Source organism: Bombus flavifrons, chromosome 4 (genome assembly GCF_040668555.2).
Source record: "Bombus flavifrons isolate JBK064 chromosome 4, iyBomFlav1_principal, whole genome shotgun sequence".
Classification (NCBI taxonomy): Eukaryota; Metazoa; Arthropoda; class Insecta; order Hymenoptera; family Apidae; genus Bombus; species Bombus flavifrons.
In genome coordinates, this window is record NC_138445.1 from 16,786,473 (window position 1) to 16,811,701 (window position 25,229).

Below are 25,229 nucleotides of genomic sequence, written 5' to 3' on the forward strand. Positions count from 1 at the left end.
GAATGGACCCGGCGAGTCGAGGCCAGAGTCGGGAATTGGCTACTGGGCATACCTCGACCACCTACCCCACTGCGTCAGCTTTAGCCACCCCACGGCAACGTAAAATTACAAAGAGGTGCTCAAACTCGGGCTTTCTCGCGCGCGCCGATCGTCACGCGAAATTGCCTCGTCGAACGGCCGAACGAGTTTCGTCGCCTACCCGGATGCTCCTTTAACCGTCGTCTTTGGAATCCACCGAGCTTGCACTTTCGCCCTCTCCCTCTCACCCGCTAACCGTTTTCCCTCGTGTCCGTGAATTACTCGCGAGGAGGAGGGTACGCGGCCGCGTTTGTTAAAACGACGATCGACCAAAGGATAACCGACGTCGCGCGTACGCGCAATCAGGATTCCATTTGCGAAATTCTCGAGGGTCCGTCTGCTCGTTGTCAGACGGTCGAAACGATCCTTGGACGCGGAGCAACCGCAACGCGCACCCCCTTATGCAATCCGAGCCGTGCCTCTGATCTGCCATAAAGTCATTTCGTAACCCATCCCGAGGGTTAAGTACCCTCGAGTCCCAAATCCCGAGTTAAGCGAGAACCCGGCGTGTTTCGAGCTTCGCGACGCGATCGTTCGTCGTGCGGTTTCTTCGCCACTTTTCTATCGTCCAAGCGGGTTCGCTTTCGAGCGAAGAATCGAACTCGAGAAGCTGCGACAGCGGTGGAAGAAGCGCGAAACGAACAAAAGCGAGGGAAGGGTGACAGTTGGGCCGAGATTAAAAAATAAAAGCTCGTTGTAAATCAAACGGCTTGTCAACGAGCGCGGCGGCTGTGCCGGAGAAGGTATCTCGCGCGCGCCGGAGGAACGAGACGGACGCCAGGCGAAAACCCTTTCGTTAATTGCGCATCGCAGATGCCGACCTTTGCAGCCGCTCTTTACGAGCTATTCTTTCCCTCGGTACGCGCCGAACGACCCTAGAAAAAATACGAAATGATCGAGCTTCTTCGTGCAGAGCGTAAGTTGGCCTCGTAAGCTCCGAAAGTGGCTCTCTTTCCGTCGATTACGACTGCCACGTCGCCTCGTAATCGTAACGCGTTTGCGTCTCGTCGCCCAGTGACCGATATTCGTAACAGATGGGACAAAAACAGAGAAGAAAGTTAATTAAAATGAATCTTGTGAATTCGTGAATTAATTTCTAAGTCAAATCGTTTAAAGAACAGAAAATCTGGCCTTAAGCGTTGCATTAACGATGGATGAATTATTTAGATGGCAGGTGCAATTTGTGCGACGAATCTTTTTCTGTTGCATACGTAGTACTTTGTTGGTATGGTGGTCGAGTTGCTCAGTTCTGTGGACCAGATAGTCGTAAACATGCTTGTCGACAAAAATTTAAATCACAGTTCTGCTATTTTTCGATGAGCGATGTATCGAGTGTCCATAGAGTAAATGCGGAAGAATTTGAAAAATGTACTTACGATACGGCAGATTACACGTGGAACATTATGCGTGGTATTTCGTGATCTCTAACTGTACGTAAAGTATCGTAATCGACGATGGCAAAAATTGTAAGATCGTTCCTATTTCCTATCGAACTGGCTCTCGAAGCAAGGCGTAAGGATATTGAAAGATTTCGAGAAAATAAGACGAAAAGGAATGGAAATACGAAAGAACTGTTTCATAATATATTGACGTGGGATCTTTCATTGAAAATAGGCATCGTGCTTGTTAACGATGACGTTAAATGATTACTTGACAAAAATGGCAGATCCTACTACAAGGAATAAGAGAATATTCTATTATTTATCAATAAAACAAACTTTCAAGTAATACTGGTTTTTTAGCAATTTTTTACGATAATCGATCACTGTCCGTCTCGTGCATACTTTAAAGACTCAAGACGATTAATTGCAAGACCGGCAGCTGGCCGAGAACGCGTAGACGAACCGTACGTTCGCGCACTCGCGTCCTGGATGGTTAAACGAACAAAAGACATTTTACATAAAATAATGTATTTATTGTAATACCCCACTTCGCTACAGCGATTAACATTGATTTAACACAACTTATACCGTAATTCTATATAATTATGCATTTCCACACTGACACGATGCGCCTGGCTGCGACAGGACTCTGGAACGATCGCTTGCAGCAGCACGCTACGAGACAAATCTGTAAGCTGCAACATCACAAGCAAAATCCTCTTAATGTCATCATCCGCAAACATTTTTCCGAAATTTGGCCGTCGTCGCTCGCGTCCAAGGATACGGGGCTTCCAGGTAGACGATACGCGAATAGTAGGTAAAGAATAAGCGCGTGCAGGGCACGGAGTTGGCCAGCTACGAGTCTGAGATCGCCTTCCGGGGGTCCCGAACGGTCCCCGGGTATCTTTAAGCAGAGATCTCTTCTTCCCAGCGAAAGCAGGCGAGGAGGAAAGGGACGGAGGAGCAGGCCAGGGAAACGTTATTAATTGGCTACACGATAAAACAGTGTTAGTCCCCATTCGCTGTCCTTCGCCGGACCCCCCCTGGCTACTTCTGAAGATATGGGGCCACGCGACTTGGAGGCAAGGATACGCACACGCGTGTCCACGTATCCGCGCCTCCGCCGCGTATCTTCGTGTCGGAGGTCCCGGGTGTGGCAGACGTTCGAGGAAGAAGAACGTCGGACAATTTGGGCATAGGTGTGGCGCGTTTTCCTTCGTCCAATCGAAATTTCGCGAGATACCGACGTACCTTGACGACGAGACATCCGATCCGAGAAGACAAGCGGTTCGCGTGGATAAAACACGATCGGCGCTCGATAAAAGGATCTTTGCTGCGATTCGACGCGATCGATTCTTTAGCGCGCCGTTGCTTTTCGTAGATCGCGAGAATTTCTCCGGCGTCGAGAGAATATTTTAATTTATAGGTCGCTAATTAAGTGGTAGAGAGTGGAGTGGCGCGCGAGGTAATTAAATTTGGCGCAGAACGAGCGAGAGGAGGAAAGAAACGCGAAAATACGAAAGGATTCCTCGGTTCGCTACCACCCCTGCCACCTCTGTTTCTCTATTCTCTCTCTCTTTCTCTCTTTCCAGGTTCCTGTCCGCATGGTTGGCGCGCGTTCGTTTTTTGCTCGTTTCTCGGTTACAACGCAAATGCCTTGGACTTGCTTCCTCCGGTCTCCCCTGATTCTCCGGTTCGCTCCTTCTCGATTTCTCTACTACCTGAGGATCGGCGGATCCTTTGCGTCGCTCGTTACACAGTCTCCGGTGTCGATGGGGTATATATATCGCGTGTGTTTCGCGTTTCATACCCCTATCGTTTCCTCTCGTCTCGCTTTCTCTCTCAGCGGTACGTCGCAGTTTCTCCCCCCCCCCTCCACCCGTCTGTTCGTTTTTTTACAATCGTTGTGCGTGCATGTCGGCCGTTGTTGCCGTTTGCCATCGTTGTTGTTGATGTTGATGCCGATGCTGATGTTGTTGTCGTCGTTGTTGTTGTTGTTGCCGTTGCCGTTGTCCCCTCCCATGGACAAGGGAGCGAGCGTATGAGCGCTATAGGCCATAAGGGCTAACAAGGCGATTACTCATGCCTCCCATAAGAAGAAGTTACAAGCGGGTTCGAAGGTTTATTGCGGCAAATGGCGAAATTTGTACCTTGCTAACGATCGACCGTCTTTTTTGCTCCTCTGCATCGTGGCCCCCCTCGCGGCCGACCTGTCCTCTCCGCGTCCACCCACCCCCATCCCTGTGCCGGATCCGCTATACACGGACTCGTTCTAGTCGACTCGATGGTAATAATTAACGAATCGCAACGAGTTGATCCACGATCCCGCGACTGCCGATTACCCTTCGCCTTCCAATCGTAAATTCCCCCGCGGCGCGGCTCCGAGAACGCTCGCTTTCATCCGCATCCCCCGTGTACGACCTTCTTCGCGTTCGCGATCCCTTTTTCTGCAATACGGTGTTTCTCGAAAAGCCGATGGCGACCGAACCGCGCATAGAATAAGAGAAACAGCTGTCTTACCTCGAATCCGAAGAGAATGAGGGCGGTCCGAGGGTCTGGATCGCGAGCAATCGGCGGACCGCTCGTTCCGCACGTTCCAAGCGCCGCGAGGACCGTCGAAAATCGAATCCCGGAGGACGACCGCGATGATACTCGGTCCACAGGAGGGATCCACGGGACGATCGACGATCGACGACGATCCACGAGGCAGGAAACTGCAATTTGGTAAAGTGGTGCCTTAGCTTGGGCTCCGTGGGCTGTCGGTGTTGTGGCTTGTCGAGGTTGAAGTCGCGGGGCCACTTTCGGCCCGTGCTCCCTCCTCCCCTCCCCCTCTTCCCGCTCGAATGCAGCCCACCCCTTTCCCGACCGGTCACCCTTCGGCATGCCCATCCTGCCGACGATCTCTCTCTCTCTCTCTCTCTCTCTCTCTGTCTCTCCCTCTCTCTCTCCTTCTCTCTGGACTGGCCCACGGCAGCCCGAGAACTCCGCCGAGCTCTAATTAGATTTTAAGTGAGAAATTGAGCCTGCCGGCAATTTTAAGGAAGCCGAACGCGCCGCCTTGATTAATATCATTATGCGTGTTCACTCGTTACATAGTTGGGCCTCGATGGAATTCCCGGATCCGGAGAACCTCGACCACAAAAATTTCCAACCAACCACGGACCAACTCGCGCCGCGTCTTCTCGATGACGCGATACGGATTAACGAATCAGTTGCGCGCATTTTTTCCTTCAATTTATTCGCATCCGAGGGGATCTCAGGGTCGTACGCGATTGTATTTCTCTCGAGATACGTGGTTCGATAAGAGGCCGCGTTTAATGCCGCGCTAACGACGTTTCTTGCCGTGACTGATGATTTCTATCGTGCTATCGAACGGTAACGAGTAGCACCGACCGCCCCTCCCCCGCGAAATTACGGAAAGAGTTAGCTGCTCTGATCCGTCTTGACTCGATTACCAGTTTTCCCCGAAGCAGCCGCTGCAACCACACGGTCACGGCCCTCCCACCGTCGCGACACAACCGACGTGCAATTAACGTAATCCGATCGATTACACGTTAGGTTTCCCGTGGTTGGATAATAGCCGCGATCGGAATTATTAGGACATTAGCGACGCTAAGTGGCCGACCCGATAATGAACGCTCGCCTGCATTAATCTGCATCCGTGCTGCGCGAGAAAGACGTTCGAGAGCGTAACTGCCAGCTCATTTTCATAATAATATTCCGGAACTTTCGATCGCGTTCAAACAATCTCGAGGACGTTATGCAAACGGACAAACCAACGGAACGCGAACGTAAGCGACGAACGAACGAACGAACGGAAGACGCGAAATAAAAGCGAGCCGAAACCGCATTTCACGGTGTCGTTTGGAATTTTCGCGCGTTAGCTGCCCGGAGCGTAAACAAGGACCCGTTCTCCGGTCTTTGCCGACTCGGGAAATCAGCACTCCGCAATTCGCTCGTATTTCCGTTACGGGCCACGGGAGCTATTAATCTTCGCGGTCGAGGGAAACGCGACGTTATTAATTTAAATGGCCGCGACGAAGAACCCGCCGTAAATAAAAGAATCAGCAGCGCCTCTACCACGAGAGGATGAAAAATCTTCTCTCCCACAGCCCAGAGCTATCGGAGCAGGCGGCTCGACTCGTTCGAGTCGACGAGTGTCGCCGGTTGGACGACGTTAATCGACGAGCGAATTCGTCAACCCTCCGAGCGAACGTAATCCTCGTCCGCGTGCGTGAGCGAGTGCGTGCGTGCGTGCGTGCGTGCGTGCGTACGTGCGAGCTGCCGTTAGAGGCAAAACCGAGGCGACGCGATGCAAAGCGACGGTTAGGATGGCCGGTGGCGTGTCTAGCGACTTCTCCTCTGCGGGCAACGGTCATCCTGGACCGTTCAAGGAGGATGAACTCGATTCGAAAACTGGATTCCAATGCGGCCTGAAAGAGGCCGAGGCCGAGCTAAAAACCGGCGCGATTCCCTTCCGGAGGGAAACATAATAGCCAGCTAGAAACTAGAACGGTGACGGTCGTGCGAGCGCAGCAGAGCCAGCGAAACGAGGTACGAGAAAAGGAAGAAGAGGCGCGGCGAGGGATTCCGCGACGGAAAGTAAACGCGATAAAGCAGCGCAGCCGAGCACGGCGTGCAGACGTGCAAGCAGGGGGCCGTCTGGTCGCGAAATCTCGAATCGATAACAAGACAAATTACGCGGCTACTGCTATAATTAAAGTTGCGGTAGATGCGGTATCCAGCGGCGGCAGGCAACGGACCGGCGATATCTTGGATCGCGCAGAATCCGAGAGCCGTGTGTCCGCGGTCGCGTCGTGTCGCGTCGCGTCGCGTTGTCGCGATCGCTGGACGAGGAACGAACGGTGCATCGACTCGTCCACTCGGCCTGTCTTTCGGTCGCTTGGCTTTTTCCGAGAACGGATCGGCGGATAGTGGGTACGCGACGGTCGTATCGGTGTCGCGAAGCTGGTTCACGGGCCTGGTATCGAGCGATCGACGAGGCAGCCGGCCGGTGGAGAGCGAGCAGCGAAAAGAGGCAGAGAACGATCGCGACGAGGCGCGTTCTCGTCCGATGATAAATGATACGCTGAAACGTAGTAGGTAGCACCGAGGAACGAGTCCGCCGATACGGCGCGAAACTTCCTCCCCGCTGGGGTAACAGCCAGCCGGGGAAACGGCCAAAGAAACGAAGACGGAGGAAAGAGCGATCGCGCGGGAGAAAAAAGCCGAGCGAGAGAGCAGAACTGGCCAAAGAGTGGTCCTCGTCCGGTCTTGTGCGTCGCAGTAGCGACCGGTGACCAGCAGCAACGGCAGCAACAACAAGCAGCGCGGACCAGTGGCCAGTGAGAATCCTCCGAGCACTCTCGCGAGTCCCGAAGGCTAGAACTCCTAGGGAATTCAAGCAAAACCGGTCCAGTCGGATCCGGAGCACCCGCTGGTCAGTCCAGGCTGCCTACTATCCACTCTACTACCTGGTCTCTAGCTTCTCTGTCGCTCTCGCGAGAGAACGCGTCTCTACACTCTAGGAGAACCTTCCTTCTCTCTGTGTCCGATCTCTCCTCGAAAAATTCTCGGCCGCGAAACTGCGTAAATACACGGGTCGATTCTTGTACGGGCGCGCGATGCACACATCGAACCGGAGATTTCGTCGCGGAGAATCGGTCGAGAGAGGCCAGAAGCGAGTCACCTGCGCGTGGCCGCGAGCGGACTCCGCTTCGAATCGAAGGTCTCTCTACGCTCCGCCGTCCTGTATCGAACGGCATGCGGTAACAACGTCGCGAGATATTATCTACGCGAGGAGAAAAAGTCGAGCGTCGTGAACGACGATGACGCGATCAGGATGGAACGTCGTCGTCGTCGTCGTCGTCGTTGTCGTCGTCGTCGTAGCAGCCAGCGTTGTTGGGTCACGCCTATGACGAGTCACCGCGCGAACCACCTAAGGACACCTGCCCTGTCTCTCTCTCTCTCTTTCTCTCTCACTTTTTCTCGCTCTTGATTCGTCTTACTCGAGAGACCGGTACGAACCGGTGGCTGTCGACGCGGCGACAAAGACTACGCGGCCACCGGGTTTCGCGTTGACCCACGACCCTTCCAACATCGATCCACCTCGTCGATCCGTCACCATTAAATTCTATCACGGAAAGGTGTGTAGTAGCGTGGCGCGCACGTGGAGCCTCTGGTTTCGGTGCGACCGTTCGCTCCCGTTGTCACCTCCCATTGTTGGTTTCTCGCATCCCGCGGCTCTCTCTCTCTCTCTCTCTCTCTCTCTCTCTCTCGGAAATCCTACACCACGCATCGTTCTTTCCAGCGTAAACGCAGCGGAAATCGTATACGCTCGGTTTTACGATAATCGCGAGCGCGACGTCGCTGTAAAACTTTACCGATGCCCGGTCTCGAGAACGGTCGTTACGCGTATCGCTTTACAGCGACGCTCCGTTTCGCGACAAGCGACCGCGCGTTATCGCTTCCCGTTAGCGGAGAAACGCGTACAGCGCACGCGGATCCCGATCCGGCCAACCATTCCATTCGCCTCTCGTTCGCGTCGACGTTTATCACGGTGTCTTAATAACTTCGCCGACTTTACGGCGTTGATCACGGCCCGCGAATCGATAACTGGCACGTATCCAGTTCGCCGTGCGAAAGCGGCATCGTGGTGAAATCGCGACGTTGAACGCGCGCTCTGCGATCGTCGCGACGATCGTCGACGGTTCGCCGTCGTCGAGGAAGAGAGAACAGGATAAACGGCGGGATCGTCCGGCGGCACGTACCGCGCTTCGATACGACCGAGATCCGAAAAGGATCGTGCCCAACGAACATGCTCGAAGGATTACGTATCCCTCGGAGCTCACCTTCGGCATTCTGGACCCGACTTCTTCCTACTCTCGTCCGTGGGCTTCGTCACCGGCACAGACAGCCGAGACTCGTGCGTGAAAGTTCACGTGCCGTTTCTAAACGCGCCACGAAGCCTCGTTCCTTCTCTCGTCCCGCGTCTCGACCGCGCCCTATCAACCTTTCCTATTCGATCTTCGCTACGAAGGGTTCTCGAGCCTCGGTCCTCGACTTTGCGCGTTCCACTACCAAGGTCGACCAAGGCGCGAAAAGGAGATTTCCCTAGAAGGAGTTCGGATAGAAACGAACTCGATCGTTAATCGATGGCGGAAGAGGGCCAGAGAAACGGAGAAAAAGCCAACGAGGGGAACGAAGGTAGGAGAGGGGAAAAATAGAGAGAGAGAGAGAGAGAAAGAGGGAGCAAACAGCAGAGAAAAAGAAGGACGCGTATCGAGATCGGATAGTTGGGTTGGCTAGCGTGTGCGTCGGTTTTCCAGTTTCGTCCGCCAGCCGGATTACATTCCCGAGATCTTAACGAGACGTAATTACACGGCGAAAGGTACGAAGCGACAGATGCCTTCGGAATATAGCTACTAACACGATAATTGCCGCTATTACGGTCTGAAACGTCGTATTTAACGGCTAAACGCCGTTCGCCTGCTAATCGTCCGGAGAAGCCCCATTGATCGATTGGAATTGATATCTCGCTTTGTACGAATCCTTCGTCTCTCTCCCTCTCTCTCTCTCTCTCTCTGCACCCGCTTCCAGCTCAAATCTCGTCGTACGTCGTCGTTCGAGCTTTTCTCCGTGCTTTCGTTTTTGCTCGTTCATCGAAAACGCGTACGTCGCGCGTACGTCGGCTGCAGCGACACTCCGCTTCGTCGTCGTCCCGTGAAAAACGCCGCCTGAACGAAGCGACGCGCGGGAAACGCGTTTACCTGGCCGTTGGTTGCGTGTAATCCTGTAAGCGCCCCTTATTACGCTTCGCGCGGCCCATTGTCGTTCCATCTTAACTTCTACGGATTATAAACTGTTTCCTGCCGGGCATTAACGTTTTTGTTGCGAGTTTTCCATCCAGCTCCTGTCGGCATGGCTGTCGCGAGTCCGGTCTCCCGCTGCGCGTGGCCTCGCTCCCGTTTCGCAGATCGCGCACGAAACCCTCGACTGTCGCTCGCTGGAAACGATCGCGTCGACGAACGTGAACGTTCGCGCGTCCTTCCGTTCGGAAACGCTGGGATTCGCGTCTGCAATGTCATCCGCAGCAGACGCAGCCTCCTACGCGTCGCTCCGCGCCGCTTCGCGTTTCGCTCGCCAGGTAGCCGAAGCAATTTCGAGAATAATAAATAATCGCGCGGCTGCTAAGGCTTATCGCGCGACACCGCGAAAAAAATACTGCCAACTGGCGTATCTTTCGCTTTGGAGCATGGCTGGCCGATGCACGGATAAACGCGGATCCATAATTCCTCTTTCTCTTTTCCCAACGCGCGTACCATCCGTAATTAATGAACACCGTGTAGAATAGGGAGAATTATTGCTCGCTTACGGGCGCGCGCGAGTTCTTTTATGAAAGGGCCCGAGATTGAAATCGTGCCCACGGATGCGCCGCTCCCGCGGAATTTATGCTCGGTCCATAAAACGGAGAAAGGAATGCGTCACTGGACACATGTCGCGCCACCGGTCTTCCGATTCGACGCAACAATGTCGCCTCGTATTTATCACCGATGCGAGCCGTGGAATAAATTGTCGTCGCTTTTAACGTCGTTCCGCCGGTGCTCGTGTCTCTCCGCAAAGTTTTCAAGATATCGCATTGTCGAAACTTTTGCTCGACGCCGGCGATCTAGCAGGCACCGAGAACAGTCGCAGCCCCGTGCGTATCAAAAATCGAGAAACCATCGACGTGACAAATTTTATAATCGCGACGAACACGGCAATTTAAATCGTGATTAACGCTCTGTATGTGTGTGTGTGTGTGTTTGAAACGGTTAACTCTACAATACCTAGTCGCGGATAGCGTGTAACGATGCATGTTCTCGCTGCGTACCGATGGTAAAGTTCAAGGCAAACTTCCAATAACTCGAACAAAGACGTTCAGCGGAAAAAAACCTGTGACGCAATAAAGCTCGATGCGAAAAAAGAAGAGTGAAAAAAGCGGGATCGCGAACTCGGCCGAACGTTTATGCGACAAACATGGCCATAATAACGACGACGCGATGACTCGACGGACAGGAAAGCGAACGGAAAACGCGAAAAAGCCGCGAATACAGCGTCTCTTTTTCCAAAGCTGTAACACGAGCTGCGAACAAAAGCGAAAAACCAGCAGCGGAGACGCTGCGCTCTGGAATCTCTTGCTCTCGTTTCTCTGCCTGTTCCGCCTTCCTGCGAACACCGCGTCTCTTTTCTCGCCTACCGTAGCCACCGCTAATACGACCGGACAACAATGCGGACCCGTCCGCATTGCACGCGTCCGACCGCTAATTCCACGCGTTTCTTTTTTTTCGCCCCCGGTCCGTGTTGCTCTTACCGAGTCACACCCTGCCCTCGCCACCTCTCTTCTGTCTCTACGCGCCTAGCTTCCCTTCTCTTCTCATCCCCGCCCCATCTTTTTCCCGTTCTTCGAGGCGCTCACCCTTCGGACAAGATCTCGAACAACCGTCCCAGTGGCCGAGCCTGGAATTGGATTTCAGGAAGGACTTTTTGCGACCTCCGTCCCATCTGCTTGGCACGCTTCCGTGTGTCGCGTTTACCAAATACGACGAAAGCTACGGCTCGAGAAAGGAAGTGGAAAAAACGAGATTCGTCTTCGATCGTACACCGCCTGGATGAAAATCCCACGCGGCTGATCGAAAGGGAAGGCTGATCCGTGTCTCGAATCGACGAGCCTAAATTCGACGAACCGACGCCACGGAGACGCGCAAATCGCACGGCACGTTCTTCACCATCGAACGCCGATTTCAGCGAACGTAACTCGATTTTCGGACAACTTTCCATCGGTGACGAGTCCGGAACGAAACGGTCTCCAGCGGATCCAGCCGCCGAATTACGTTCGATGGGTAGAAACGGTCGTACCGGTTTCTCGACAGCGGTTTCCACGATCACCGGTACCGAAGGACGGTCGCTCGTGCGCGCTTTTTCCTCGCGAATTCCACGGCCGAGGAACGATAATCGTCCCCCGATAACGATCTAATTCGGGTTTGGCTTTGGTCCGAACGCCATCGGCTCGGGTTCTCGGTCACGAACCCGGTAGCCAGGGCGATTGCCGAGCGGATCGATCGCTACTGCGACGAAGAAAGCGCGAGGAGGTCTCGTTGGGAAGGCGTGGAGCATCGATTCGAATATCGGGAAAGGCGGTAATCGGTGAAACGTTCGGGAAACCGTTGCTCGATCGAGCAATTAAAGAGGGGACGCGCGACATGGATAGGATCCCGACGGGGCCAGAACCGACGTCCTCTGAATACGTAACGCGGCGGCGGGAAGAGAGAGCGTATCGTCGCATCGAGCGTGTCGGTACACTAAATGCAGGCTATCGAGCTGGAGTTTCCCGCAGGTAAATATTTCGTCGGCGTGGCGTGGTTCGACTGACGGGGAGAACGGTCGTTAAATTTGTCAGCGGGCCCGTGGCCGGAATTCGTGCTCCGCAATCCCTTCGGGCCGGTATCGAACCGGCTTCGCTCCGCTTCACGGCGCTCTAGTTTATCGCGCCACCCGATACATTCGCTAGCTCGATAGCGCCGCTCCGCGCTTCCGACTCTTCGTCCCTCGCTCCCCGAAATTTGCATCGCATTTACATCCGATTGCGGCGCAACGCGGGCTGAAAGTGGCCCGAGAGATTCTACTCTCTCTCTCTCTCTCTCTCTCTCTCTTTCTCTCTCTCTCTCTCTCTCTCTCTCTCTCTCTCTCTTTCTCTCTCTCTCTCTCTCTCTCTCTCTCCCCCATTTCTGCCCTTCGAGGGTCAGGGACGCCACGGTCGCGTCTATGAATCGACCGTTGCTATTTCGGCTAACTGGCTAGCTCGGTGGATCGCGTTCTCGAAGAGACGGCACGATGATCGCGAATCGCGGAAACACGACGATTAGACGACCGACGCGGAAGCGGTAGAATTCGACGAAACGTCGTGTGGTACCGTCGACTCACCGCCTACTCGACGATCGAGCATTCCTCTGGATTTCCGAATGAGCGCTCAAGGTAAACCGAGAAGAGTCAGGGTCATAGGTGCTGTTACGTCGGAATTGAACATTATTTTCAGCGAGTGCCGGCCACTTAACTTGGGCGACCGCGTGTGTGCGCGTACGTGCGTGTCATAGGTCCTATTATCGCGGTCACTCTGTGCCGGACGGACCGACTGTACGAGTCTGCCAGCTAAAGTTCGCGCCGCAACCGTTCGACCCATTTCGTCTTCCACCGGATAAGCCTAGAACGAGCTTCGCGACGAAAATCGTGTCGGCCGCGTTCTTGTCTCTCGGCTCGTGGAGTCGGTCGATCGGCCGGAATCACGCGACAACAGCAGGACTCTTTAAACGAACCGGTTAGCAGTCCCTTCGATCGAATCGAATTCCGATTAACCCGCGCGGCGACCGTTCGCGGTTTCCGATTTCTCGTTAGCGAGAACCCTCGAGCACCCTCGTTCCTTCTCGACCTTTGCTCGCGCGATAGAATTTCCTTCCGCGTCTGCTTCAACGAGTTCGTCGACGATGGGCCCGTATCGAAGGACGCGCTTCCGCGAAACGACGTGACAAGCAAGATCGCGCGCGATATTACGTTTCCACGCGGCCACGAAGAACGTGGAAGTGGGCGACCGCTGCGAAATAGCGACCGGACTGATTCGACCTGCCAGATTTCCGCACCAGATTTAACCGCGATCGACGCGTACGTATATCGAGTAACTGGATCTTACGAGCAACGAATCGTTCGAACGACGAGAAGCTGGCAAAACGATACGTACGGCACACGAGACGCAGATTCGACCGAGGTACAAACTCGCGATTTCTATCGTCTCGTATCGATTCGTATCGCTTCCTATCGCCGAGTCGACACCTTCTCCTTGACATTTTCCCTCGACACCTACGGACAGGCGAGGTTGGTTCGCGGAATCCGGTCGCCGAGCGACGGACGCGAGGACGAGCCACAGAGTCGAACGAAGTGACGGCGAGCAACGAGGTAGATATAGTCGAGGGGTTGATAGCGGCGCGAGGAACCGCGTTCGACGGCGGTCGATCAATGGGCAGCGAAGAAGGAAGAAACGGAGGATGCGGCGAGGCGAAAGTGCGAAAAGAGCGCGCGTCGGCTCGATCGGGGCATCGATAAAATTGAGAATGCACGCGGTCTCCCGGTTTTAATGAATGAACGTCTCGTGGATGCGGTAAGGGGCAGGCAGGAGTGGGGAGGGGTGCGGACGGAGAAGAACGAGCCACTGGAAGGGGGGGGGGGACGTTGGTACGCGGAGAAACAACACTGGAACGCGGCGCGCACGCCTCTGCCATAGAGGAGAGTTAACAGGCGTTTGTATAACGGCGGGACGTAGCCGGAACGGATAGCTCGCCGCGTCCGTACAGATCTACATAATGTTTATTATGCTAACCTAGGCCAACGCGCTTGCATCAACAAGTGTTATATTATCATTCAAATAAAATGTTTTAATCTGCATACGTTTTATCGGCCTCCCGCGGTCATGCGGAATGTGCCAACGGCACGAGACACGCGTTCCATGCGGACCAGACACGCGCTCGCCCGACTTCTCCCTCCCTCCAACCCTCCAGACTAGACCAGCAGCCTTTCGTCCTTTTAAACTTTTCGCATACCGGCGTCCTTCCCCGATCTCCGACGCGTCGCGCCATTATAAATCCATCCGGGATCCGCTCGTTTCCGATCGAGAGTCCAGCCGGTACAGCTGCAAATTTCTCTTCCGTCCGAAAGCTCGATCGAATTACTCGTCGGCGACTGCACCGTGGATTCGATTGTCTGCAAATGTTGCTCGCGCGCGGCAACGCCACCGATAAATATACTCGTCGATCCAATTACCGTCGACGAGCACTCTGTCCGTCTGTTCGGAAAACACCTCGGAACCTCGCCGTCGGGTCGTGCACGGCTAGACCTTCAAAGCCGATTGCGTCAAAAAAAAAAAAAAAAGAAAGAAAAAGAGCGTGACGCGCGATAAAACGCTAGAGAAGGGTGCTGGGTCGGGCAGGAAGCTTTCGCACGAAACGCCGTAATCCGATGGTTAATATCGGTCTCGAGGGTCGGCTTGGCTCTGTTTGCCGGGCACAAAGCGGCGCACGCACGAAACGATCGCCTCGACGACAGAGTGGAAATGCACGTAGCACGAGCACGTTGCGTCACGTAAGCGGAAAAGGGCCGAGGACCCGTGGAAAAAAGTCACCGATCGAGCCGCGCGTACCAACCGAAAGCGTGACGGCACGAATTCCAGTCAACGCCGATCCGTGTGACGTATAATGGAATTAAGCGTTCGCGTTCTTGTGGCCGACAGCCAGACCCTGCGAGGAAACGACACGGTCGACGAGAAACGTAAAAACTGTAAAAGTTCGAGAAACGCGTCGATTCGACTATCGAACGACACCCGAAAAATCCAGCAGACGAAACGATCGTCGATTCGCGAAAGGGACGAACGAAGGCGTGTTATTACGAACGAATCGACGAATACGGTATTTCCAGCGAAGCGTTTCGCCTCGTTCTCAAACATCCATCCGGTTAGGCAAAGAGTCCTGACGGTTCGATCGTTCGTCGGGCAAACCTAAACCTAGACGTTGATTCGCGAATCGTGGCGAAGAGCGAAGAAGAGGAATAAAGATCGGTCGAATTTCTTTCCCATTGGCACGAGTACCCTATCCTGGGATGGGATATTTCCGCGACACCTGTGTTTTCGTTATTTAGCAATGCAAATAGATCACCGGCGGCGCATTACCATAATTAAATTCAATACTTGTAACTTGTCACGTCATTAGCAAAATTCATCCAACCGGTACGGTTTGTTCGGCTGTCCGTAGAGCCGCTAGACAAAGTGGAAGCGCCAAGGGAGGGAGACACGATTCGATATTTTCTACGGCTGGCGCAAAAATACTCGTCGAAGTAACGAGAGCTGCGCAGAAAACACAGTGCTCCGGAAACTGATTGGTCGACGGCGAGAATTCAAGCGTCAAAGATCGGCTGAGCGATAAATCTTTGCGAGTGCACGCGAGCAAAAACGGCACCTATCGAACGAGAGGGAAGAAGAACGAAGGAAAGAAAAACGAAGAAACTGGCCTTGAAAGCGCAACGTAGCACCCCACGCGTCATAGGCGGCCGTAACGTAACGTACTAACGGTGCCAGAGTGTCAGAGGGCACCGATCGTCGCGTTTCCCGTGAAAAAGTTTCGACGCGATCGACTGGTCGCGCGAGCGGGTCGAGCGAGCAATTACGCGGGCGTCGCGCGTCGCGCGGCTTCGCGGTTGCATATGTTTTTGGCTTAGTCAGTAGATCGGTGGTGGACGTTTGCCCTCAATTAACTTCATAAGTGAGTAAGAAGGCGTGCGGCCAGCCGACCGACCGCCACGCCGGTTCGCTCGTATTTTACGCGTACTCGCGTGAATTCGACGCGATCCGACCATGCCGAACGACTGGAAAACGAAGGGAATATCGTAGCAGCGAGATCCGTCGCGAAGCTTCGCTCTGTGGCGGATCGGCGACGAAACGAACGGAGATTTTCCTGGAGAACGGGGCAGGTCGTTCGACGCCGAGACTACGGCGAGCGTTGGCAGGTCCCGTCACGATCATCCGCTACCTAAACGAGCGCCGTACGAGCGGTTTTCGATCGCCGTTGTCCTACGGCCTCGATCGGCTCTGGCCGCACGCGTGTACGCTGGCGCACACGGACGACGGGGCCGCTGTTTCGACGCGTATAAAAACGGCGTCGTCCGTAGAATCAGCGAGGCACTCTCGCGAGTCACGCCTACGCGCGTGTTTGCCGCTCGCGAGCAACGAATACAAGGGAGAGAAAGCGAGCACCGCGGAGGTGCGACAAAGAAAGGCGAAAGACAAGGGGGAAACGAGGTAAGGCGAGGCGAAGAGAAGCGCGTTTACGTGTGGCTAAACGTGTACTCGTGCGCACGGAGAACGAAGCTGTACGCGCGAGTCGTACAGGTGTACGTTTCGCGAATGCGCGCGTAGGCTCGTTTACTTAGCCAATGCCATACCTGAGTTATTTATCTGTCTTTTGCCCGGCAGCGCCAACCGAGAATGCCTCTATATACGAGCCAACACTCCTAGCGAGCTATGCGCGTGGGTCCGGAGTTGTTCAAGGCCTACCTGCTTGCTTTGCTTCGACGCGCGATCGCTTCTCTGCCTCTCTCTTTCTCTCTTTCCCTCCGTCCCTGCTGTTCTAGCCGCTACGCAATATCGTGACACGCGTCGTGAGAAAAACTGTCGGAAAGCCGGAGACGCGAAACGAGAGGCTGTGCCCGAGTGTCGAAACCCGGTTGTGGCGACTGTCGGATCGTGGAGATGGACGCGGGAACCACGCGAAATCGACGTTCGCGTTGAAAATCGGAACGCGAGGTCCAAGCGGATCCGAAACGGGTCGGAAAACGCGCGAGACGCGATCGAACCGACGACGAGTCGAGCCGCGTCCTCGCTGGACGAGGAACATGGAGGATCGAGGAGGGGAGAAGAGACGGAGAGGAGTGAAACGCGTTGGGCGTCGATCGGAGGCCACGAGAGGAAATCGTAGCCGGTGAAACGTCGGTCGCGAGAGGTGTGGGTATACCTAAAGGATGGACGAGGCTCGTACGTGGCTCGACGAGCTGTCCGTAGCCGGATTGTCAAGTGACGTCAGCGCACCGGAAATGGAATGTAGGTAGCTGTGCTTATTAAGCTTCGCTGCCAGGCCGGAGAGGAAGAGACGAGCCGCGGCTACGAGCGGAGAAAGAGAAAGAGAGACGAAAAGGAAGAGGCGACGCGAACTAGCACGGCCAACAGCGCGAGAGAAAGAGAGAGAAGGACGAGGTTCAATTGTTTCCTCCGCACACGCGTGCCGCGAGTGCCGCGTGTCGTCGACGTCGCTCGTTCCTTCTCGGCCGTGCACGTTCGACCACGGATGGACGTAAGTACGTATACCTACGTCCGTTCGTGAACGACAGAACAGAAACGGCAGAATCGGCGACACCGATCGCGACGATCGGTGCGCGACCACGCCGACCGACCAACGACGACCAACGACGACCGACGGCGATCGCGTCGCCACCGAAGGCGCATCGACGGCCAACAACGACGACCGCCGTACGTTCCTAGTGTGGGCATCGGCTATTAAATCAATGCGCCGCTGTCACGATCTGTTCACGCCTCGCTAATGCGTTCGTGGAATGTCAACGAGCCGAGCGTTGCGCTCGCGAAAACTCTCCAGATCCCGGAGAGCCACTCGCCGATTACGCGACGACGCGTCGTAAATTAAACGCGCTTCCAGTTTCGCGGATACGTTAAGAACGACACGGGCCGGATGGCTGGCTGTTTTCCGCCACCGTCTTCGCGAACGAACGAACGCAGCGACGGCTGCGACGACGACGCTCGATTACGGACGAGAAAGATTCGAGGACCTCGTGAAAGGTGTTTCTGTAATTACGGTGTTCCGGTTAAGGTCGCGCGTTACGCGCCGCGCGCCTCGAAAGGCTACCAGGTTTCCTCTCTATACTTTTATCTCGACCGACTGTTTAAACCGACGCAACGCCGTGCGCGCTTTGCCAATGCGCGCGAGTCGTGGAATGTCAACCGGCCGATTGGTCTGGCGCCGTAAGTCATCCAGGCGAAAAAACCTGTAAGGAAGGACGCCGAAGCTGTTCGAACGCGGGTCGGAAAGCTGGATCGTGCGATGACGACGATTCAACGTCTAATGGCAGTCCCGATCGAACGCGTAATTCGCGAGACGATATTTCCGACGTATCGACGAGCCCTTTTAACGACGAGAACGTTGGGGGACGAACGGTAACCGCGAATCTGCGGTGTTATACGCAGACGTCACGGTACGCCTATAACGATAATTTCGGTAGGTGTGAACGAAACGACCGTGGCGAGCGAAGGGTTGCGAGCCGCCGACGTGCCGACCGAAGGAGGAACGAGGAGGAAACAAGAATGCTTCCGAGAGCGCATGTCTTGTCGGCTTCGAAGGGGGTAGAAGCCGGCGCCTGCGCTTCGCTCCGCCACTCTTCAATTTCCCTGCCCTCGTCTCGCTCTCGCTCTTTCGAGTCTTTCTTCTTTCCCGCTCCCAGCAGCTCCCATCTTCCATTCTGGTTTCAGTACGCCACACTTTCCGCCTCCCGAAGTCGCGTTCCTCTTCCATCACCGTCCTCCGCCTTGCTTTCTATTTCCCTTCCAGCTGCTTTTTTTCTCTCTCTCTCTCTCTCTCTCTCTCTCTCCTCGTTCATCGCGATCTCTCGCCGTTCCTTCTTCGGCTCTGTTTATCGTCTTTCTGCCTCCATCGCCTCTCTCTCTCCGTTCCCCTCCGCCGTGCCACGCCGCACCGCTGCTCACCGTGTCTGTACCGTGTCGTTGCGAATCGGCTCCCACCTCACCGACGACGATGGTTTCACCCCCTTTCCAAGTGGCACTCATTATTCGCGCGTGTCACGCACCGACGAGGTGAAACCATCCGACGACGATTTCCTACTCGACACCTGGTTTCGCGCCTTTTCCACTCCCGCGCCCGTTCCCATCCCTTTTTCTCCTTCTCCGCTCGCCGTCGTCCGATACACACGGATATTACGCAAGTCGATGGATTCGCGGGTTAAAGAAAGACCGACTAATCGCGCTGCGATCTCGTTAGGAGGACGAATTCAAAGATCCTCGACGACGACGACGACGACGACGACGACGACGACGACGACGACGACGATGATGACAACGACGACAGCAACGGGGGACCGGTTGGTCGACTCTGTTGGTTATGTCACTCCGCGGCGCAAAAATTCTGTCGCCTCGTTTTGCGCCACAGCGTCTCGAGAGATCCTAGAATCGATAGAGAAGCGCGCTCGCCGGATCGAAACCTGTTCTTAAAATTGATTTAACGGTTGTCCGTTCCAGGCTGGCTCGTCGATTTCCCTCGAAACACGAACCGAACAAAGAATTCCTCACCCGAGGAAAGGAATAATCACCCCTGCGCGGTATCTCGCCGGTTAATCGTACGCTCCTTGCCATGCATAATTAAAGGCAATTCGCGCTTCCACGTAATAATCGGACTCGCGTGGATGCGCTCCGAAGCAGCACGAGCCGAACGTCTCGCCTCGTCTTTCACGCAGAAACCGGAAGCGCGTGTCCGACGGAACGTCCAACCGACTCTCATTGTCCAACCTCTTTTCTCTTTCCCATCGGACCGCCTTACGCGTCTTCATCCGCGGATTTCCGAACGAACCTGTTGCCCGTCACTCGTGACTCGTCGCTCGTATCGACTATCGGTTTCGCCCGAGATCGATCGGTCGTTTCTAGCTCGCGCGCGCGTTCGCTCCGAAGCGTACGGAGCATCGTTATAGCTCTCGAGCAGAGAGCGTCGGTAAATCTGCCGAACGACCGACTGGTTTGTCTACGCGAGAACGCTGGATTACTACTTGTCGGCGCTATCGACCATCGTCCGTCCGATTATTAATATCACCGCCCGATCGCGCGAACGCCGCTCAAGTAGCTGGAAGATCGTAACGCGACACCTTTTAGCAACACCTCTGGGACACGGCGCGAGATTTATTCCACGACACGCGGTATAAACTTGCGAATAAAGAGGAAACTCCGTCGCTCGGTTGCGAAACGCGAAATCAAACGGATTCGACCAAACTGCGAAACGATAACTGCACGGAGATTTACGAGACGCTTGATCGGCTTCCGAATCAGGATGATCCGAACGCCAGCGTCAACGACGCTGCGAGTCACGCGCGTTTCCCTAAACCAGCGTACGACGTGGCTCTTTGCGTTTCGCTCGACCGTATCTTTTCTTATCGACGACCTCTCGGCGTTCCAGGAAATTTCCAGCGTATCCCGAAATCCCAGCTGTACAAAGTATCGTAGTCGATCGACGCGAATCTAGCGTCGCGTTTGCTTTGCCAAAAGACGTTGCGCAACGCAGCGAGCTGCCTCGTCTTTCCACCGCCGATTCCAATCGAGCGTCTCGCTTCCGCGAGCAAAAATTGGACCAGCCAGACTCTACCTCCAATTATTTCGCGGCCGATTGGAATCATGACTACGCGATTGGAAACGCGCTAACTACTCCGTCGTTAGGGACGAGCCGTGCGTGCGATCGTGCAATCTCGTTTCGTCGCGCGGCAATCAAAATTTCGCCGATATAGAAAGTGGAATCTAATCCGACGCGCGATACTCGAGAGAAAGAAACGACGCAGTCGTTGCACCGAATCGATCTACAGCCGAGTATTTTTCGCCAGGAGAAAACGATCGACGCGGAGACATCGACGATCGTCCACACGCGCGTCCAAGAATCGTCGTACGAGGAGAGGATACTTTGGGAAACGACGAACGATAACCGAGCGATCGCACGCTGAAAATCAATTTCTTCGCGTTTCTCTTCGTCCGCGTGTTACGTCGATGGAAGAAACGAAATCGACGATCGAATAGAATTCGCTGTTTATTCCGCGTCGATCGAACGTTCTTTTCTTCCTTTTTTTTTCTCTGAATATTAATTATCCGCTTGTCGCTTCGCCTATCGGCATGATTAACGGTTACGCGTGCTCGTTTCATTATCCCGGCTAATAATCGTTACGAGAAGGATGCTCACTAGGCGCTTAGTCGCGCTTCGAAATCAGCTAGCAACTTTTTTCGAAAGTTTCTGATCGATTCGTCCAAGTTTTAACACGCGAGTCGTACGACTTTGCGAACCATCGAATAACCACGGATGATCTTTACCGATTACTCGATCACCGATCGCTCAGCGAATGACGCCCTAGCGTTGATCGTCCGCCATCGTGGGTCGTTCGCTTTATTCGGGTAAAATGATTCTTGACAAAAGAAGCATAAGACGTGAAGTACGTTGTTGTATTACTTTCATGTTGTTTATTAATTAAAATTCAGTAGTAATTTAGTTTCTGCCATTCTAACAAAACGTCACCACCATTCGCCAGATCTTTATTTTACGTTAATAATAATTAATGTTTAATTATAATAATATACAGGGAGAAGGAGGAGCTGTTTACAGTTTGCGCGCATTCGTGATCGTTTTTACGTTTCGTTTCGATTCGATTCATCCTATGCGTATTACGCGTGATTTGCGTACGATCTTTACATGCTTTTCGTCGTCGGCCTCTCTACCTTTCTTTCCTCTTCTCTCATACTTCTGCCACTCGTTCTCTTTCTCTCCTTTCTCTCGGACACGCACGCACACACACGCACGCACACACACACACACACACTCTTTCACGCTCTCTGTTGCACTTTTCACGCGCGCATCCTTATGTCCTTGGCATAAAATTTCACGCATGTCGCTGAAAACCAGCCGGAAATCGAAGAGCTCGATCACGCTAACGAGCGACAGTCGCCGAAATTCGGAATCGTTGCGATGGCTGGCGGAAACGGTCGAGACGCGGGTTAGTCTGCGATTTTCTCCGAACAATAATCTTCGTCGCGTGTCACGCTCTTCGATTCCGTCCGTTTCCCTTTAGCGTCGTGTTAGCAAGACACTTTGTTCTATCGTTTCTTCGCACACATCGTTTCTCTCTATTTACAAAACGGCAATTGAACGCAACGCCTCGCGTATCCTGTCGCAGTTTCTCGTAGCGCGGCGTGTCGAGCCGGAAAACAACGCCGATTCGTTGCACCAATAAAATCGCGTACGTTTAGACACGGTGTCCGTACTATACAACGATCCGTGATCTCTATCCTTTGCCGTCTTCGGTGAAACAAACGATCGAACAACAAGAAGCAAACGCGACCGAGCGCGAAAGGATACGCGCCGCTATACAGACAATGATCAACGAAACAACCGTACAAACGATTTCGCTCGACTTTGAAACGCGAAATCGTTGGTCGGGGTGCGTTTTCTTTCGCTTCCGATCGTCCTCGCGTCAGGCCGCTTCGTATCGAAATCGCGGCCTCGCGATGATAGCCGAGGCCGGACTCGGATAAAGCGCCGACACTCGAGCCAGTTGAGCAAATAATCACAGAAACCGTGTCACCGATAACGCGAGTAATCCCGACACGAAACGTCGACTCCGTGAATTGTCGCCTAATGAAGTCGTATTAATCGCGCGGAGAAATCGAAGAAACGACTCCCGGCTCGAGACAGTCTTCTTCCTTTCTCTCTCTTTCTCTCTCTCTCTCTCTCTCACTCTCTCTCGCTCTCTCTCTCTTACTCTCTCTCTTACTCTCTCTCTCTCTCTCTTTCTCTCCCCGATCGACGATTTTCGTGAGAGAAACCGCCGCCCGGAGAAAAAGCAACGTCTTAACGAGCCCGAAAGATTCGCCCGCCTGTACGAACGTATCATTAGCGGAAACGGGACGACGGATCAGGGAAACTAGCCGCGTCCCAAACGTTAAACGCCTTCTAACGAGCAGCTCGCGCCGTGATCATCGCCGCGATTTGGATCTGTCTCCTATACATACTCCGGCCACTCTGCTTTCCAAACCAGCCGCCCCTAAATAGAGTCGTCGGGACGAGCGCGTTACCTATTTCAGGTTGTTCGTAGTCGGATCCGCCGAACGATTCGTAATAGGTACCGGGACGGTTTAACGGTCAGCTTTATGATTTTTTAAACGTCGTTGGTCCATGTTCCGGTATTAGTAGAAACGTTGATTCGAAGGGTAGCTCGGGAAACAAGGTGGAACGAGGACGCACCGGTTGTCCACCGGACGAATTCGAGGCGTTGGGAAATATCGAGGGGGTGGTCCGACCCTTGATCGCGACAAGTTAGACATTCCTGACACAAATCGTACGTTGTTACGCTGGCCGTTCGACCTGCCGTTATATTTTGTCCTTTTACACGAGCATTCGGAGACGTAGGTGCGTCAATTACGCGGCGAGAAAATTGAACGTATAAAAAATTTTATCGAGTGTTCGATCGTAACGAACGCGTTACGACGACGGGAACGCTCGAACAAGCCGGCGAAAAGACACGCAGCTTTCTTTCGAAAACCGAGAAACCAAGAGAGAGAGAGAGAGAGAGACGTATGTACGACCGAGCGAAAACGAAAAACAAGGATCGAACAGACGGCGATTACGTTTTGTAAATACTCTGGCGAATTTTCCGAACGGTTTGCGAAGATAGATGTCATCGGACGTGCGTCTAGTTTCTTCCGCGTATCGCGACAACGACGTCCTAACTTTAAAATGTAACGAGATCGCGACCGCGACGCCGAGACCCGTCGAACCGTATGAAAACGACGCGAAACGCCTTCGTCGCAGCAACCTCTGATGCCGATAAACGAGTATCTTGGCCAATCGTACAGCGAGAACACCGATTTGCGCGTGACTGAGCCCGCAGTGAAAAAAATATCGGTTCGACGGGACGCGCGTCGGATCCACCTCGAACTTTGATCGTTCGAATTAAGAAGGACCGCGAACTAGGCGACATTTTCGATTACGGAGGCGTTCGTTGCGAGGTACGATCGGAAGCAACGGGGCAACGTTGAAGACGAGCAGGCAAGGATCAGAGAGCACGGGAGAATGACAGAAAGAAGAGAGGAAGAGAAACGAGAAAGTGCGAAAAACGGAATAACGCGAGAAGCAAAAGAGAAGAGAGAGGAAAGAAGAGCGACCGATGCCCGGCGGCGACGAAAAACGCAAAATACTCGCTCTGTGCGATTAGCCTCCGGGCAACAGAATGCTAATGATAACATTAATAATAGCGATGTTAATGATAATAATAATAATCGTAATAATAAAGAATAATAATAAATGACAATAAAGACGACGAATAATATAATAACGATAATAATAAAATCGTCCTATTAATGATAAATTATAATGACAGGTCTATTGTCCTTTACAATAGTTCTTTTCCCGCGAAACGATTTTTTGACGATAAAAGTCTCGATAACATAATGTAGCTACAACCTCTCCACATTGCCATATGTTTCTCTCTTATATACATCGACTTTTAGAGCTTCTATATATATATATATATGTATATATATATATGTATATGTGTGTGTGTGCGTGTGTGTGTACATATATATATATATATATATAATTTATTTATTTATTTATTTATTTATACGTGCGTATATATACTTACTCTTTATACAGAAGGGGTATTTCATTGCGAGGGAGTTCTGCTGTCGCTAGGATTCGGCACACGTTTTCCGACACGCGTATTTTCCCCGTTTCACGCGTGTCTTGTCCCTCTTAACAATCTGCTCGTTTTTTTTTTTTTTTTTCGTTTGCTTTGTCGCGCCGTATCGTTCCCTCCGAGACTTTGTTTCTTCCATGCTCTTTCGTTTCCACAATCGAAACCTGCTTCTCGTCCAGCGTTAACGGCAACGGGGATTTCGAAGAGGAGGACGATGACGACGGCAACGAAGAAGACAGCGATGTGCGATCTTACTTAACTTACTAGCTTTATCTAGTACATTATTTACAGTCCATATTTACTTATGTTACATCATCCGGCGGGTTTGCTTGGAACAAATCCCGCGCGAATACACCGCTCTTCGCCTCTGGCTGCGTTTCTTTCGTTTTCCTCGGTATGGTCATCCGTCCGTCGGTCCCCATTCGGGACAAGTCGCGGGGAATAGCGCGCGTTCGTCGTTCGTCGATGCACAAAAGCGTTTCTCGCACTTTCTATTATCTGTTTTCACGTCTCGGAAACGTCGCAAACAATCGCAACGAGAATAACAACAACGGTCACGACGAGGACAACAAACGTCCTTTATCCTTGGAACGAACGAACGAGCAAACAGACGGACGGATCGAACCAACCGTAGACGAGAAATACTGCGCACTTTCGACACCGGGATATCGCGCGGTTAAA

General features: G+C 53.3%; 1 long non-coding RNA gene across 1 annotated transcript; it reads right to left on the bottom strand.

Annotated features, from left to right (window-relative positions):
* Positions 1-1,971: 1,971 nt before the first annotated feature.
* LOC138178709 (uncharacterized) lies at positions 1,972-25,229 on the bottom strand. The gene is made up of 3 exons (XR_011172784.1): positions 24,495-25,229; positions 3,981-4,174; positions 1,972-2,155 (listed from the first exon to the last, which is right to left on the bottom strand). It is a non-coding gene; the product is annotated as an uncharacterized LOC138178709 (long non-coding RNA).